This window comes from Lissotriton vulgaris, chromosome 4_1, assembly GCF_964263255.1.
Source record: "Lissotriton vulgaris chromosome 4_1, aLisVul1.2, whole genome shotgun sequence".
Lineage (NCBI taxonomy): Eukaryota > Metazoa > Chordata > Amphibia > Caudata > Salamandridae > Lissotriton > Lissotriton vulgaris.
The window spans coordinates 801,759,459-801,774,140 of record NC_141691.1 but is presented as its reverse complement, the minus strand read 5'-3'; the positions used below and the strand labels follow the sequence as shown (position 1 = coordinate 801,774,140).

The window sequence follows — 14,682 nt, the reverse complement described above, 5'->3', positions numbered from 1 at the left end:
AGACTTGAATTGCATTTCTCTGTTAATCATGCTTGCTGTTTTTGCTTATGCTAGTGTTGACTGAAAATTGCTTTTGTTTGGTTTCATGCTTGTAATTGGGCTGTGACCTAAAATCTAATCTTCATGAGTTCACAAGTTTTCAGAGTGACTGGAAACGGGAATTTTTTAATAAAGATTCTGTGATTCAGATAAATACTGATTGATTCAGTATGAATAATATCTGCTACATCCTTTTGGTTTGGGAAGAGATAGGAGTGTTTTCAAAGGTTTGTAATATCTATGGTGTACTTCACGTCTTTGTTTCGCTACTTAGTAAGGCACTTCAAAGCATCCTCAAGTGCAAGTCCCAACGACAAACTTGTTTCCTGAGAACTAAACTGGATATAATAAGTCTCGAACCACTGCTTTTGACAAGCCAATGAGCATGCATTTTACACTGCACACCATGTGCTTTTTTTGCATTGCAGCCAATAAATACTGTAACCTGGCTTATTTGAAGGATTATGTCACAGAATCCAGTTTTCTGTTTTTCCTTGTTCCTGTTCAACCGATCCAATTAGGATCAAGGTAAAGTCCATTTGTGTAGGGTGTGCATTTGATCGGTTTAGTATTAGTAACTGCTCTCCCCATACTCTTTCAGGTATACCTTCATTCACTCATGAAGACCATGTATGATCGCAGTCTAATTTGCCACACTGATAAAAGCAACAAGTGTGCATTTTAAAATTGCAGATCAAAACGTTAAGAAAGATTTCTTTTGAAACTTGCTTTGCAGTGTGATTGATTAGTGAAATCAGGAGGACTTCAACCCATCTCAAGACCGGCACGAAGAGTTTTGTTTGCATTTAAGGATTCTTTCAGTGCAGGGGGCAAGTAGAGCATTTCGAACGGTCGTTGCTATAGCGTGAAGAGTCTACTGCACTGGAGCTCTGCATTGGTCGATCATCGTGGGTGGTCGATTCTCCACGCAAAGAGGTCAGTTTTTGGTCCACAGGAGCCCGAACTTTAGGTCTTCACCTTTTCTTGAGGAGAAGTTCACACTGATGCCACCTAAGGAGGGGCACTTCTTGGGGATTAAGGCTTACTCCAGCCATGGCCAGCAGCAGAGCTCAGGCAGGTCCAGTTGGTGCTGATCAGCGGAGTTCCTGGAAGGCCTCTGGAAGCTTGCTAGCTAGCTCGCTCACACAGGTTAGCCAACTGACCCTTGGAGTCACTTCTTGAAGCCTATCCCTCCTCCGACTCTGACTCCTAACCTACCCCCGCAACTGGTTCTTGTCAGTTCTTACCCCTTTCCTTGATCCTGACTCAACACTGTCTATGGTGACCAAGGACAGACACGATTTCAAGTTCTTTTGTGTGTGCTACAGGTAGGGCCATTTGAAGTGCAATCAGGGCAGGGTATAGCACCTCCCCAGCCATCCTCTCGGGAAAATCCTCTCCCCTCACACTAGGTTTCCTTTGTCTCACTGTAAGCAATACACATCCCACAACAGCAGAACCATTCAGTCATGTTACACCAGACACTGACGGAAAGGAACAATTGGGTTGGGCAACAAAATAGAAACTTTCTAGAAGTGGCTTTTCAAAATTGTAACTTTAAATCTGACTTTGCTACCCAAGAGGATTTTAAATTACAGTTAATTTGAGTGTAAACATAATTTCTCTATCTGCTCTCAATCTGAAGTTAACATTTAATGAATGTAATAACTTAACCCAGTGTTAGTCTATGGGAGAGATAGTCTTACAACAGTGAGAAATGACTTTAGGAGTTTTTCATTACCAAGCCATGTAAAAGTGAAAACCACATGTCCTACTTTTTAGTCAGGCGAAAACCTAATGAGAATAGTACGGGAGAATGGAACGGCCCCCGTCTTTCATTGGCTAGCTCCATAAATAGAGGCTAGCCATTGGAAGACGGGCCTGTCCGTCAATGCCGGACCAGATTCGGGGGCGTTCCCGAGAATTTTTGGCTTTTGGCGACGTCACGCTACGTCAGCCAAAAGCCCTGAGGAACGCCCCTGAATCTGTTCCGGCATTGAGCTGGCACCCGCCTTCCTGACCTTCTCGGTTTCTTCCCTCAGGCTCGGACGAGAATAATTATCCCTCCACTCCTCTTCACACCCACTCACTCCCCTCCTCCGAATTCCGCCGCCGCCCCCTCCTCCACGCAGCCGATTCTACCCCTTCCCGCCCCCTGCTCCTTTCCCCGCCGGCACCAAGACACCAAGGTGACTTAAACTTGGTAGAGTTGGAGAAGGGAAACTACGTTTTAAATTCACATACGAAATATCGTCCGATGAGCAGAAAACGCTCACACAGAATATCCATCTGCCCACGAGGACAGTCAGCACAATCAAAACAGAAACACGCGTGCTCTGAACGTGTATAAATACCAACGGCCGAACGGGAACGTACCTACAGCTGCAAACATGTCAGGTGACGCGCAGCTGGCGCACCCGCCGTCCAACCCTCATTTCCCCGCCTTAGTATTTAAAAGAGATACCGAGTTTTCCATTGCAACTCCACCAGTCCTATGCACATGAATGTAAGGCTAGGAAGGACAGCATTTCGGGACATGCGGGACTGACAGTCCGGGCTCCTGCTTACTCACCTTAGTACCCGCTATGGTGGTTCCGGGGAGGGCCCCAGCCTGGAAGCAGAGCTCAGAGGTTTTCTTTTCCAGGTTGTTTCGCGAAGGGCGTCGGAGAGTCAATCTGGGAGGCAGTTTTAGAGGTGGGGAAATCTAGGAGGGCAGGAGTCTGCCTGGATTAGGTGTGGAGTGTGGGAGGGCTTTGACGACGAGAAGGGGGGGGGTCCTTGGGCGGGAGAACGTCTTAAATGGGAAGTCGGTAGTGGTAGGGTCTGGAAAAGGGGTCCAGGCGGTGGGGTGGGGGGTCTCGAAGAAGGTGAGACTCTGCGCTACTGTCCTAGGCTCAGCAGGTTGCTGCAGCGAATCGCTCGTCAGTCCCACGCGCGTCACTGCGTCCTAGCGAACGGGGAGGGGTAAAGCCGACGGCGCCCCCCACCCCTTCCCCTCCAGATCTGCCGCTGATCACTCGTGCGACTGGTAACGACCCGCTCACAAACAGCATTTCTCAGGGGTTCCGAGGCAACCCATTCCACCAGCTGGGCTGGACTGGGAACCGAAAGGAAGCCTGGCAAATGTTGTCTGTCTCAGACCAGCGCTCGTACTGCAGCTAGCGAGCCTGGCCACTGGGGGGGCAGTTCTCCACCAAAGACATTTTTAGGTTTTGACTGGCATCAGGATATCAATTAGAACTGAAGTTCCATGGGTCTCTTAAACACAAGTGCATTCACATTTTAGCCTCTTGCACTCTTACATGTAGGCACATTTTCAGAACAAAGAAAGGGGTGTGGCAGTTATTTAATGAGGAGAAAAGATAATGGGCCAGAAGGTTTGTGGGGGGGCTCAGTGTGGGTGTATGTGGAGGGGTCTGTGTGGGTGTGTGTGGGGGGCTTTGTGTGGCTGTGTGTGGGGGGGGCTTTGTGTGGCTGTGGGGCTCTGTGTGGCTGTGTGTGTGGGGGGGGGGCTCTGTGTGTGTTTGGGGGGGCTCTCTGTGGGTGTTTGTGTGTGTCATTTGCGAGAGATAAAGCTAGTGGCATTGTAAATGACAATGACATTTATTTATGTTAAAAAAACAAAAATAAAAATGTCAACAGCAATGCCAATAGCTCTAACTTTAACAAAGGCAAAACCATTGCATTGTAAATGCTTGTTAAAGACTGCACCCTGCCCCATGAGCCTTCATGGCCTAAATTATGGGTGACTTACATATATCAAAAAAGGTGTATGCCTGACAAGTTTTATTTTGCCAGGTCGACATGGCAGTGTTAAACTGCACTAAAGACTGCAGTGGCAAGCCTGAGACTTGATTTATACAGGGTGGTTGGCACAAATACTACTGATGCCCACTAGTAGCATTTAAGTTAGATCTCCTGTGTACATGTTGTAACATTTAGTAGGCAGTTACAAGTACATTAAATGTGCTAATATGGTGTAGGCCAATTTTACCATGTTATCACAAGATATCACAAACATTTTAGCCTAATATAAACAAAAATGAGCAACAAGGGAAGGGGGTGAAGGCAAACCGTTTTAGGTAATACCATGTCAAGGATGTCGGGTCTAACAGTCAAACATTTAAACTAAACAATCAGGATGCAAGGATGATCAGTTCTTTAAACAGCAACGCTATCTTCAAAAATGTTCCCAGTTTTACTTAGATCCATTCTTAGATTCTCAATTTGTATAACTGACTGCAAAATCAGTGCACAGTGTGGGTGTCCTATATTCTGGGTTGTTAAAACTGTTGTGGGGATACCATTGGGGTCGGGCAGAATCTTTTGCGCTTAACCTTATAGTCCTTTTCCTTTTCTCGTGATCTAGCCAATCCAAATGATTGGTAAATTGTGCTGGAGGGCAAGTTATTCCTGTTCGCATTGGTAATTTATTAGCATAGTTGTCTGAATAATATTAGTTTTTAACATACAAAATCTAGTCTGACTTGCTGATGTTGTTTTTGACCGTACAAGCCTTTCCGCTATGAATTTGATTAGTGCTGTTCCAAAACAGCCTCTGGTTGCATGCAAGTATCTCCTCAGTTTTTCCTTAAACTGGCTCCGTGTTTCACGTCCTACACTTGTATTCCTTATTGGGCAGTCTGACCTGCTTTACTAGTTTCCCTTAATTAAAGAGTTTAATATTTCATATGGCTCTATTTATTTGGCTTTTTTGTTCTCCGAGATGGAAATTGCATACTTGCCAGGCTAATTATGCAAACCATCTAAGATTACCTTGGCAATAAATCTCCACTTCTGTGAAAAAAAAAAGAGATTGTCTCCCAGTTGTATGTTCCTGCGTATTCATGGGTAGAGTTGATGTAGTGTTGTTTTAATTTTTTTTTTTTTTACTAAAATTCCTATTTATTAGAACTGATGGCCTTCCCCTTGATATATCTTCGTTTTAAGTACCTGCTGGGTATCCTATTGAAACTGTTTTGCGAACCAAGATCTCAGTGATGCTCAAATTTGATTTCTATGGAAGATGTTCTTTCTGCTCATTAAGAGATTTTGAATTTGAGGAATTGACTGAATAATTCTGTTGATACAAACCTGTAATCTAAAACAGCCAGTCGTGATTTTGAAGAATGAGTGTGCTTTATTGGGTCATCCGAGGGAAACCTACCATTTAAGGCTCATAGTCTAATTTTGTGAAAGGTTGCTAAAAGGATCTTACCCTGTTTATCATTTTGCTGGCTAGTTGTTGATGGCTCGAGGGTTTCCCATGCATCATGTTCCTCTTTGAACCAGATCTGTTGTTTGTGGCAATTCCTCTAGTTTTTAGTTGATCCGTCCTGTTAGGAGGGCTGTGCTTTTTTACCTTTGCTAGCAGTGAGTTTAGATACTGAACAAGTTGCTTGTCTCTTTCGCAGTATCTTTGAGCAAGAGTTCAATTAAAGGTTTATTAAAATTAGCTTGAAGTGGATTAGTCTTTTTATAGCTTTATATTTATCCCCAGTATCCTGGGGATTCCAGAAACCACTTCAACTACAATTGATTTTATTGAGACAAATGTAACTACGACTCCTGCTGGTCTACCTTTGTTTGATATGATTCCTGGCTATTAAAACTTTCAAAACCAGGTAGTTCAGTGGGTTTGGGGCTCCATGTCTCCTGAATACAAATTATCTTAAACCTAGACAAAGATTCAAACCATTACTCCTGCGGATTAATACTTTCCCAGCCTGCTGTGTTATATAAGCAAACACTCAGTCTGGTAATTAAAAAAAAAAATAAAAATGTTTATCGCATTGTGCCTAGGATAAAGGTTATACTAGAAATTGTAAACAATCGGTCCTGATCTGCTGTTAACCTCATAGGAGCGTCGAACGTTCAGCGCCCAGTGCTGAACGTTCGAAGAACAATTGCTGGCCCGTCGGCCAACGGTCGTGCGCAGCACCGGCAAGGTAGTGCTCGGGACAACCGTTGGCCGACGGCAGCCATTAAGGGGTTAAATGTATGTTTTATAAAAAGCATTACCAACCTCCTTCTGTAACTTGATTGCCCTTCTTCTTGGATTAGTCAGTAATTTCCAGCAGCAACATCCAAAGCTTAGAAGAAACATAATTGTATTCATTTTCTGCACATCTCACTCTTGCTTTTGCATGTTCCTCTACACTTTCCCTTTCAGTGCCATGGTATTCTCTTTCGGCACACTGATTGTAAGTCCTCTCACTCGGGTAAGATTTGCAATTTAACCCCTCCCATGCTTGTGACGGAACCGTTCCGTCACGAGCCTCGGGTGGGCTGTGCTGGTGACTGAACGGTTCCATCACGGCCCGCTCGCTGCGCCTGCGCTGACGTTCTGAAGAGCGGGCGGGGTCGTGACGGAACCGTTCCGTCACAAGCACAGTTCACCCGCGGGCCGTGAACGAGCGGTTCCATCACGAGCACGGGACTGCCACGCGGCCCCGCCTCCCCCTTAGCGCTGCGGCGGAATAGCCGCCGCATCGAAGGGGTTAAGATGCCTAAGGTCACAACCAGGTCGCCTTAAAAGCTTTCAGCATCTCCCACAAACATATCAATGGGAAGACTTATTTAAATCTAAGAATATACTTTAAAAGTGACTTACTGTGAAATCTTTGTGTGACTAAACCCCCGTCTCTGAACACGATTTGGACTGTTGAGCATGCGGCATTTGCACCTCTGCCATAATCACCTGTCCTACAGGAGAAAAATAACTCCAATCCGACAGTTAATGAATTCCGAGCTTCACACTGCTTCAAACCAGAAGATGGCTCAGAGCAATTAAATCTGAAGAGCTGAACTGAAAAAAATCTGAGTTATTAGGGATTTAGTGTACAAAAGCACTAACTCTGTCTCACTAATACCAAAAAAGTGCCCTTTTGCAGCATGAATTCTTCTGGATTCACACGCTCTACATAATCATCTAGTGGTTGAGTGTGGAATGCTCCTTGTGGTTTTTTTTTGGGGGGGAGTTTTTTTTTTTTGGGCATTGCCGGCCATCATTTGGTGCTCGGTCCATCCCTTGTGTGATGTCAGACTTTGCCCCGGAAGTTCCTGTGCATGGTAGCCATCTTAAGTTTCTTTTTTCCACCATTTGGTCTGGAAGCAAGAGGAGATTCTCTGAAGTTTTGGACAAAATCCTTGAATAAATCTAGGAATTTAAGTGGAAAAACCATTAATTGAGAAGAGAGCGAGAGAGCCCTCAGGACACCTTGCCCAGTAGGGGGTCTCGACTGAGCAACGATGTCGCGGATGGCCCGAAATGAGGCAAAGTAGGGGCCATGGAAAATACCCCTTTCTAATTTGACCAGAATTGCCAACACAAATTTGCGCAACTCGATTTATGACATCTGTAACCTATGCCTGCTGAGGAATCACAAGGATAAGGGCTGGAAGGCCTGCACGCTGTATTCATGTCATATACTCCAGGCACAGCCAAAACTGAGGGAAGACCATCACACAGCCATTCTATTTGGTCCGAAACAACAGGTATTGCTGAGAAACTTAGACCTCTCAAGTGACGAAGACGAACAGGGGGTGACCGCAGAATCGACACACGCAGGGTCAGACTGCTAGCTCCTCGAAGGGGAGGGTGACCAAGAGGAGGTGTACTGCAAAAATGATGGCCAAGGTAGTCGAGAACAGAACGGAAAAGGTTACAAAAACCCCTCACCTGTCAGATACCAAGGGCCTCGAAAACAAGGTCCAAAAGGCAGCCCAGGCATCAAAGAGGGTAAGCCGCATCCAAAAGAACCCCATGGATTCCATTCCAGGGATAGATAAATGGGAAATACATCGAAACTGACTAAGACAGGGGCCAGACAGAAGCCCACGTAGGACATGACCGTACCTTCTGATGCAGACTCCACCATACCCAAGAAGAGGATCTCCCCAACTTCAATTGCCAAAAGGGGCCTTGAGGTGGAAAAGAAAAGATGCCTGGAGGCAGAAATGGCGGCACTCTTTCAATGAAAGAGTGAGTTTGAGGTGCTAAGAGTTCAGGCTTCCCGCTAAGCCCTTCCCTACCACAAAGCCTGAGGAAAAATAGGATACCCTAGCAGCTCCGGCAATCCCCGAATCTCACGAAGTGGACGTTGAAGAGGAACTCGAAGTCTCAGAAGAGGAGGGAGCGACAGGAACATTCAAGGAAGAATGGAATGACCATGACACAAAGGCCCGAAGAAGAGGTCTGTAGCTATCCAGCGAAGGCTTCGCTACCAGATTACATAGCCTTTTACAACAGCCTCATCAAGGGAGCAGCTGGTGCCTTATGGGTCCCCTTGTTTCCTCCTAGAGACATTCGCACCATCCACAGTAGCTACACAATACCTTCCAAAGCTGCAAAGCATTCTGGACCAGGACAAGGAGGCTCTCCAGGAACTTGACTCAGTAAAAGGAGTAAGGATAATTAAGCACTTATATAGCGCACGACTACTCGGAGGCATCTCGGCGCTTGTACGAATACCACAGAGGAACCCTTCCTGGCCTTTCCCTGTGAGGAGCCCACTCCTGGGAACCCCCAAGGTGAAGTTGGGCATCCTCAGCGTTGTTGGGGCCGTTGTAGAGATTATTCAGAAAAGGGGGTGGTGATGAACAGAGTGTCTGAATTAAGCAGACCACTCTTACCCAGTCCAAAGATCAGGGCTTGATCCATCACCGTTATTTATCTCACTGCACCATCCCAGCTCAGAACCTGGCTATATGCAAATCAGTCTGTCCCTGGCCCAGTGCATCATGGGAACAGGGCAGACTAAACTACCAAGCCAATTCTTCACCAGAAAGGAGACAAGCTACCGGGGACCGGTTTCTGGCATTTCAGCCGTCTTCGGCCCGGCTTGCTTGAATCCTGATGGTGCAGTGAGAAAGGGACTCATGTCTGAGTATACCCTGCCACACCTATAGTGGCCAAAGACGATTCAGAAAAGGTTGTAGAGATTAAGCAAGCTAATGCCCAGAGGTGCAGAGTGGGGCTCATGATAAGAATAGGCACTGAGGCGAGAATGATCAGGTCTGAGGAAGTTGAGCCCGAGACCCGCCGAGGGGGGAATTGAACCCTGGTCCCGGCCAGACTACTGCATCAGGGTCTGCCGCTCTAACCATTGAGTCACACTTCTCTACTCCAAGGTATCAATAAAAATACAAACCATCTGCAAGGGACCCTAAATACATTCAAGGGAACACAGTGGCTGACTCCATCATTGTTACCACAGCAAGGAGAACCAAAGCTTATTCCTCCTCTGGCCAACCTACAGAGAGAAAGTTAGAGAATGGACATGGTGGGGAGGAAGATGGAGAAATAGGCAGTAACGCAATGGCGCATTGCAAACTCTAATGCCCTACATAATAGGTATGGCCACCAACAATGAGACTACATTGAGGAACTAGTGAGCAAGCTCCCATAAGATAAGAGAGCATAATTCATCATACAGAAGGGAAAAACATGAACACCTTTTTTCAAAACAGATCTAGATGCAGCCGAAGCAGCCAGCAGACAAATGTGCACAGGTACAACACTAAGCAGGCACATTTGGCACAGAATTTCAGGCTTCAAACATGAAGTACAAATTTCCATAATCAATAAACCTTTCAATAGAGAAGCCCTGGGCCTCTGCAACAAAGGGGCATCTTCAAAAGAGGAGGATTTAACCTCCGAAGACCCACAGGAAGGGAGGTCTTCTTAACAGGACAACCATAGCAATCACTGCATCAACCACAGAGTAATGGACACCAATCTGCATACCAATCCTGGCAGATGCAACCAAGGCTGTCCTTTCGTGGCAGAGGAAGAGCTAGAGGAAAACCCTAAAGATGGGGATGAGCAAACTCAGTGACTTCCCCACAAGAGGACCCCCACACAACACCAGTAGGAGGCAGAATAGCACGTTGCATTTTAAATGTGGTATGCCACGGCTATTATATAGAACTAGCAAACGTCCACCAAGGAAGAAAAATTTCCAAAGAACAGAACTCTTACATTTAAGGAATGTGTTAGACCTGGCACCATTGGCATGGGTCTCGCTTCCATTTTTTTTTTTTGCATTTACCTCCTGTGTTTTGGTGTGTATTGGACTCCATTCTGTTGGTCTATATGCTTTGGGCACTTTGCCACTGCTGTTCAGTGCCAAAGTGCAAGTGCTCCCTTTGTAAGTTCGCGTTATGGATTAGTGATTCCATGATTAGCTTATTTGATTTACTTGTCAGGCCCTAGTACAGTGCACTATGTGTGCCCAGGGCCTGTAAATCAAATGCTGCTGGTGGGCTTGCAGCACTGATTGTCCCACCCACAGAACCAACTTGTAAAATGTGGCTCCGTTCTGCCTTTGCAGGGCCTGTTGACAGTATGGGACTGCCATGTCGATTTGGCAGGTGCACACACTTACCAGTCCCTAAACCTTCCTTTTTCTACATATTAGTCACCCCTAAGGTAGGCCCGAGGTACCCCTGTGGGCAGGGTGCATTGTATTTGACAGGTAGGACATGCACTGATGTGTGTGGCATGTCCTGATCGTGAAATACTGCAATTTCGTTTTTCACTATTTCAAGGCTATCTGTTCCCATAGGCCAGAATGGGAAGTTTGCTTATAACATCTTATGAACATAACTGACCCTGGACAACAAGATAGGAAAATAAAGTGTTGTGTGCCTGAACTCAATGTTAAAATACATCTTTTAGTGATGGTGATTTTCACATTTTGTGTTTGAAAATGCCACTTTTAGAAAGAAGGTATTTTCTTGCCTCGCCATCCAGTGTGCCTCTGCTAGGGTTGTGTATTGCATGTATGACTTTGGGATCACATGGGCTGGAGTGGGGCAGTGGCTCCAGAAGTCTGATGAGTCTGAGCTGGGCTGAATAGACCTGGGCTGCATTTAGAGTAGGGGGGAGGAGATTTCCTTTTCTCTTGAATTGGCGTGGTCTGCTCAACAATGCGGTCTCCACTTCCTGCCAGGAAGTTGCACTAGTGAGGCCAGAACTGATTTAGGCTGGGCACAGACACTCCCTGCCTTCAGAGAACAAAGGATTTTGGTGTATAAAAAGAGGGACCCAGACTCCAGACTTTTAGATCACTTCTAGGAAATCAAGAGGAACCTTTACCAAGCAGAAGAACCGGATAAAGCTGAGGAGGAATACTGCCCCTGTGCTGTTTGCTGTCTAGAGTTGGCCTGTAGTGGCTGCTTGCTGCAAAGGGAAGGAGAAAAAGGAAATTGCTGTTTGCATTGTCACCTGCTTGAAGAAAAGATCTCCAAGGGCTTGAAACTGAGCTTGCCTCCTGTTCTGAAGTCTCGGGGACACAAAGACGTCATCCCTTCTCTCTCTCTGCATATGGAACTGCTGTTTCAGCTGCTACAGAAGGAAATTGCAACACCGACGCCGTAACCCGCACCAAAGTCGTGGGTACTGCTCATGAAGAACATGACGCACCACCCCGATTTGTACTAAAGGCCCAACGCCTGCTGACGCTGTGCCGCAACGCCTCCGAAGCCGTCCTGGAGGCAGCTGCTTGCACTGGAGCCAAGAACACTGCTCGTGCTGTCGATGACTCGCCGTCCTGACTCTCACTGCAGCCCCGACTTCGACGCCGGTGCTTCATGAAGGCAGATCCGATCCTCGACGCGGGTGACTCCCGAATCCATCGAAATCGCACCATCGTAAGGAACCCCTGCCTCGCCACCATTCGTGACGTCCCCTCCCCTACACAGTAAGGAACCAATGTCTCACCTCCCCTGTACTGCAGTAAGGAACCAAGGCATCACCTCCCCTGGGGTCGTAAGGAGCCGACGCCGCAGGCACTAACAAAGCATCGCCTCCCTGACGCCTTGCACCGTCTCTGCTTTCATTTTATCCATGTACTGGTCTTTATGGGTCTGCTTGACTCCGGGCCCAATGCCTCGCGGTTGGCGCCATACTTTGGGATTTTCATCTGTAACTATGTCATAATAACTCCAGGTGGAGGTATTTATTGCTAGAGACTTTATTTAAGTGAATAACTTATTTTTGAGGATATTTTTGATACTGTATTGTGGATTTTTGTTGTTTGGTCTTGTTTTTGGTTTAGATAAAGAGGACCTATTTTTCTAAACTGGTGTAGTGTCCATTTGTAGTGTTTTCACTGTATTACTGTATGTGCTGACAAATGCTTTAGACACTGCCTCTGAGAAGCCTGTCTGCTCGTGCCAACCTACCAAGAGGGGTGAGCAGGATTTATTTAAGGAGTGTATCCCCCTTAACCTGACGAGAAGCAAGGGTCGCTATTTGGACAAAGGTACCTACCTCTGCCAACTAGAGACCCCCATTTCTAACAAGAGACAATAATGGAACTCCTAGAGAAACAAGTAACGGAGAAAGTACCATCAAGGGAACACAAGGTAAACTACTCACCATATTTCTTGGTGCCAAAACAAGATCTCATACTATGACCTTTCTTAGCACTCCGATGATTTATAAAGAAATTCACTCGCATGCATCATTTCAAGACGTTGACACTACAAGACTTAATTCCACAACTACAAAAAGGGAACTTCATGGCAACAATAGACCTGAAGGGTGCCCATCTCCCATGAACAAGCACACAAAAGACACCTCTGGCTCATCCACGAGGATGATCACTACCACTCCACGGTCTTGCCCTTTGAAATAAAATAAGCGCCAAGAGTTTTCACAAAGTGCATAGCGGCAGTAGTAGCGTCCTTAAGAAGTAGGGGAATTCATGTCTATCTTTATCTTGACTGGCTGGTGAAGGCAAGTTCAAGGCAAAGAAGTTGCACACACATTCATCAGGTGATAACAATACTGCAAGGATTGGGATTTACCATAAACCACCAAAAATCCTCATCAAGACTGAAACAAAAAATGACCTTCCTATGAGCAATATTAAACTCAAAGATGGTACAGGCATACCCGACTCAAAGGAGGATACAAGCCATCAAACTGCAAACACTCGTCTACCAGAAGGGACAGTCTCTTACCGTGAGGACAGTTATGAAGCTGATGGGCATGATAGAATCATGCATTTCCCTCAATACCAATGCACATCTGCACATGCGCCCTCTATAGGAATGGCTGTGCAACAATTGGTCACAAACCACAGGGAGTTGTAATACCTAAAGAAACCAGTCTGATGCACACACTCATAAACACGAGCAAATGCACAGCAGAGTGCCTGCATTTGGCCAATGACACCGTAACAGAACTGCTGGTTAGTTGCCTTTATCAGATGAGGTCCAAACAATGCCTAGTAGTAATCATCACCCTAGATAACCTACACAGCACACCCTGCCCACCTCAGAATGTGACCTCCAGTTTGTATTTGTGCCCCTTCTATCAGGGTGGGATCATACATCCAAAACATGCAATTTATGGACCACTATACCAGTATTTGCTGCCCTAAGAGGTATGCCCTTCTCTTTGCTGCACCATCATTACATTATAAAGCATGCCATGTTCCTAAGGCAATTTGAATTCCAGCATGCAACTGTAAGAGATGTGGCTGCTATTCAATTAAACTTTAACTGTTCCTCAGTGCCAAGCCTCACTTTTCTTCTTTTTGATAATCAGAAGCTGCTTTAACATTTGTTTATTTATTGATCATTTTTCTTCATTCTTCATTCTTGTTCAAGAACATAAATCGGAGTTCAAAATCCTGTGTAATGTGTATGTGTACAAAAGGCAATATCCCCGTCAGTTGTTGTTAATGGTGCACCATTCTCTTTCCTTAAACTCAACTGATGCAGCAAGCCATTATTGATTGTCATACAAAGTGAAGCCGGTTTTCCCGTCTGACCCGCCATAGGTTTGAATCTTAAAAAATGGTAATTGTTTAACCCCTTCACTGCGGGGGCTATTCCGCCGCAGTGCTAAGGGTCGGGGTGGAAATGCGGCAGGCGCATGCTGGTGACAGAACCGCTCCCTCGTCAGCGTCGGTTGCGCTGTGCTTATGACGGAGCGGTTCCGTCATGGCCCCGCCCGCTCTATAGAACGCTCAGCGCAGGCGCGGAATTCACGCCGCTCAGGAGCGTCGGGCGGGCCATGATGGAACCGCTCCGTCATCAGCACAGCGCCACCGCAGCAGATGACGGAGCGGTTCTGTCATCAGCAGGGGAGGGGTTAAACAGTGTCTTTACAGGAAATTAGCTAATGCTTTTGGTGTAGATTTGGAAAATCTCTCACTCCAACCCTTTCATGAATGCCATTTTATCCATTTGATCAGATTTTCAAAAGATTCAGGTAACAGTTTTTGGTTTTTGCTTTCTGCAAATGTAAAATGGGACTTGCGTAACTCTTATTAAAACATGTTCATGTGCTTTTTTGGAGTACTCAATTTAAGGATTCAACAGGAAGACTCAACTCTTTGGGGCATTCTGAAAAACAATTTGAGCAAAGTAGGGGTTTCTTCATTTCCCTATAAGGATGTTACAAGTAGTGCACACAGACAGGCCTGATTGGTGTAAATTTGCATAAGCAGAACATGTTTTATTGTTTATTTGGTGAATATAAAATTTAATAGCTAATGTAAAGGAAGGTTTTCAGTTTTTAATATCAGAGGCGAGAATTCTGCTTTCTCTTTCTTCACTTCATTTACTATAAATCAGCACAGCGACTTTCATCTAAGCGACACGCCACCTTTCCTGGTATGAATG

The 14,682-nt window shown here is 45.8% G+C and overlaps 1 protein-coding gene across 1 annotated transcript in view; it reads left to right on the top strand.

The window, feature by feature from the left end:
• Positions 1 to 14,682, top strand: part of ALDH5A1 (aldehyde dehydrogenase 5 family member A1) — a 105,297-nt gene that overhangs the window by 43,816 nt on the left and 46,799 nt on the right. The gene's annotated exons all lie outside the window — the stretch shown is intronic.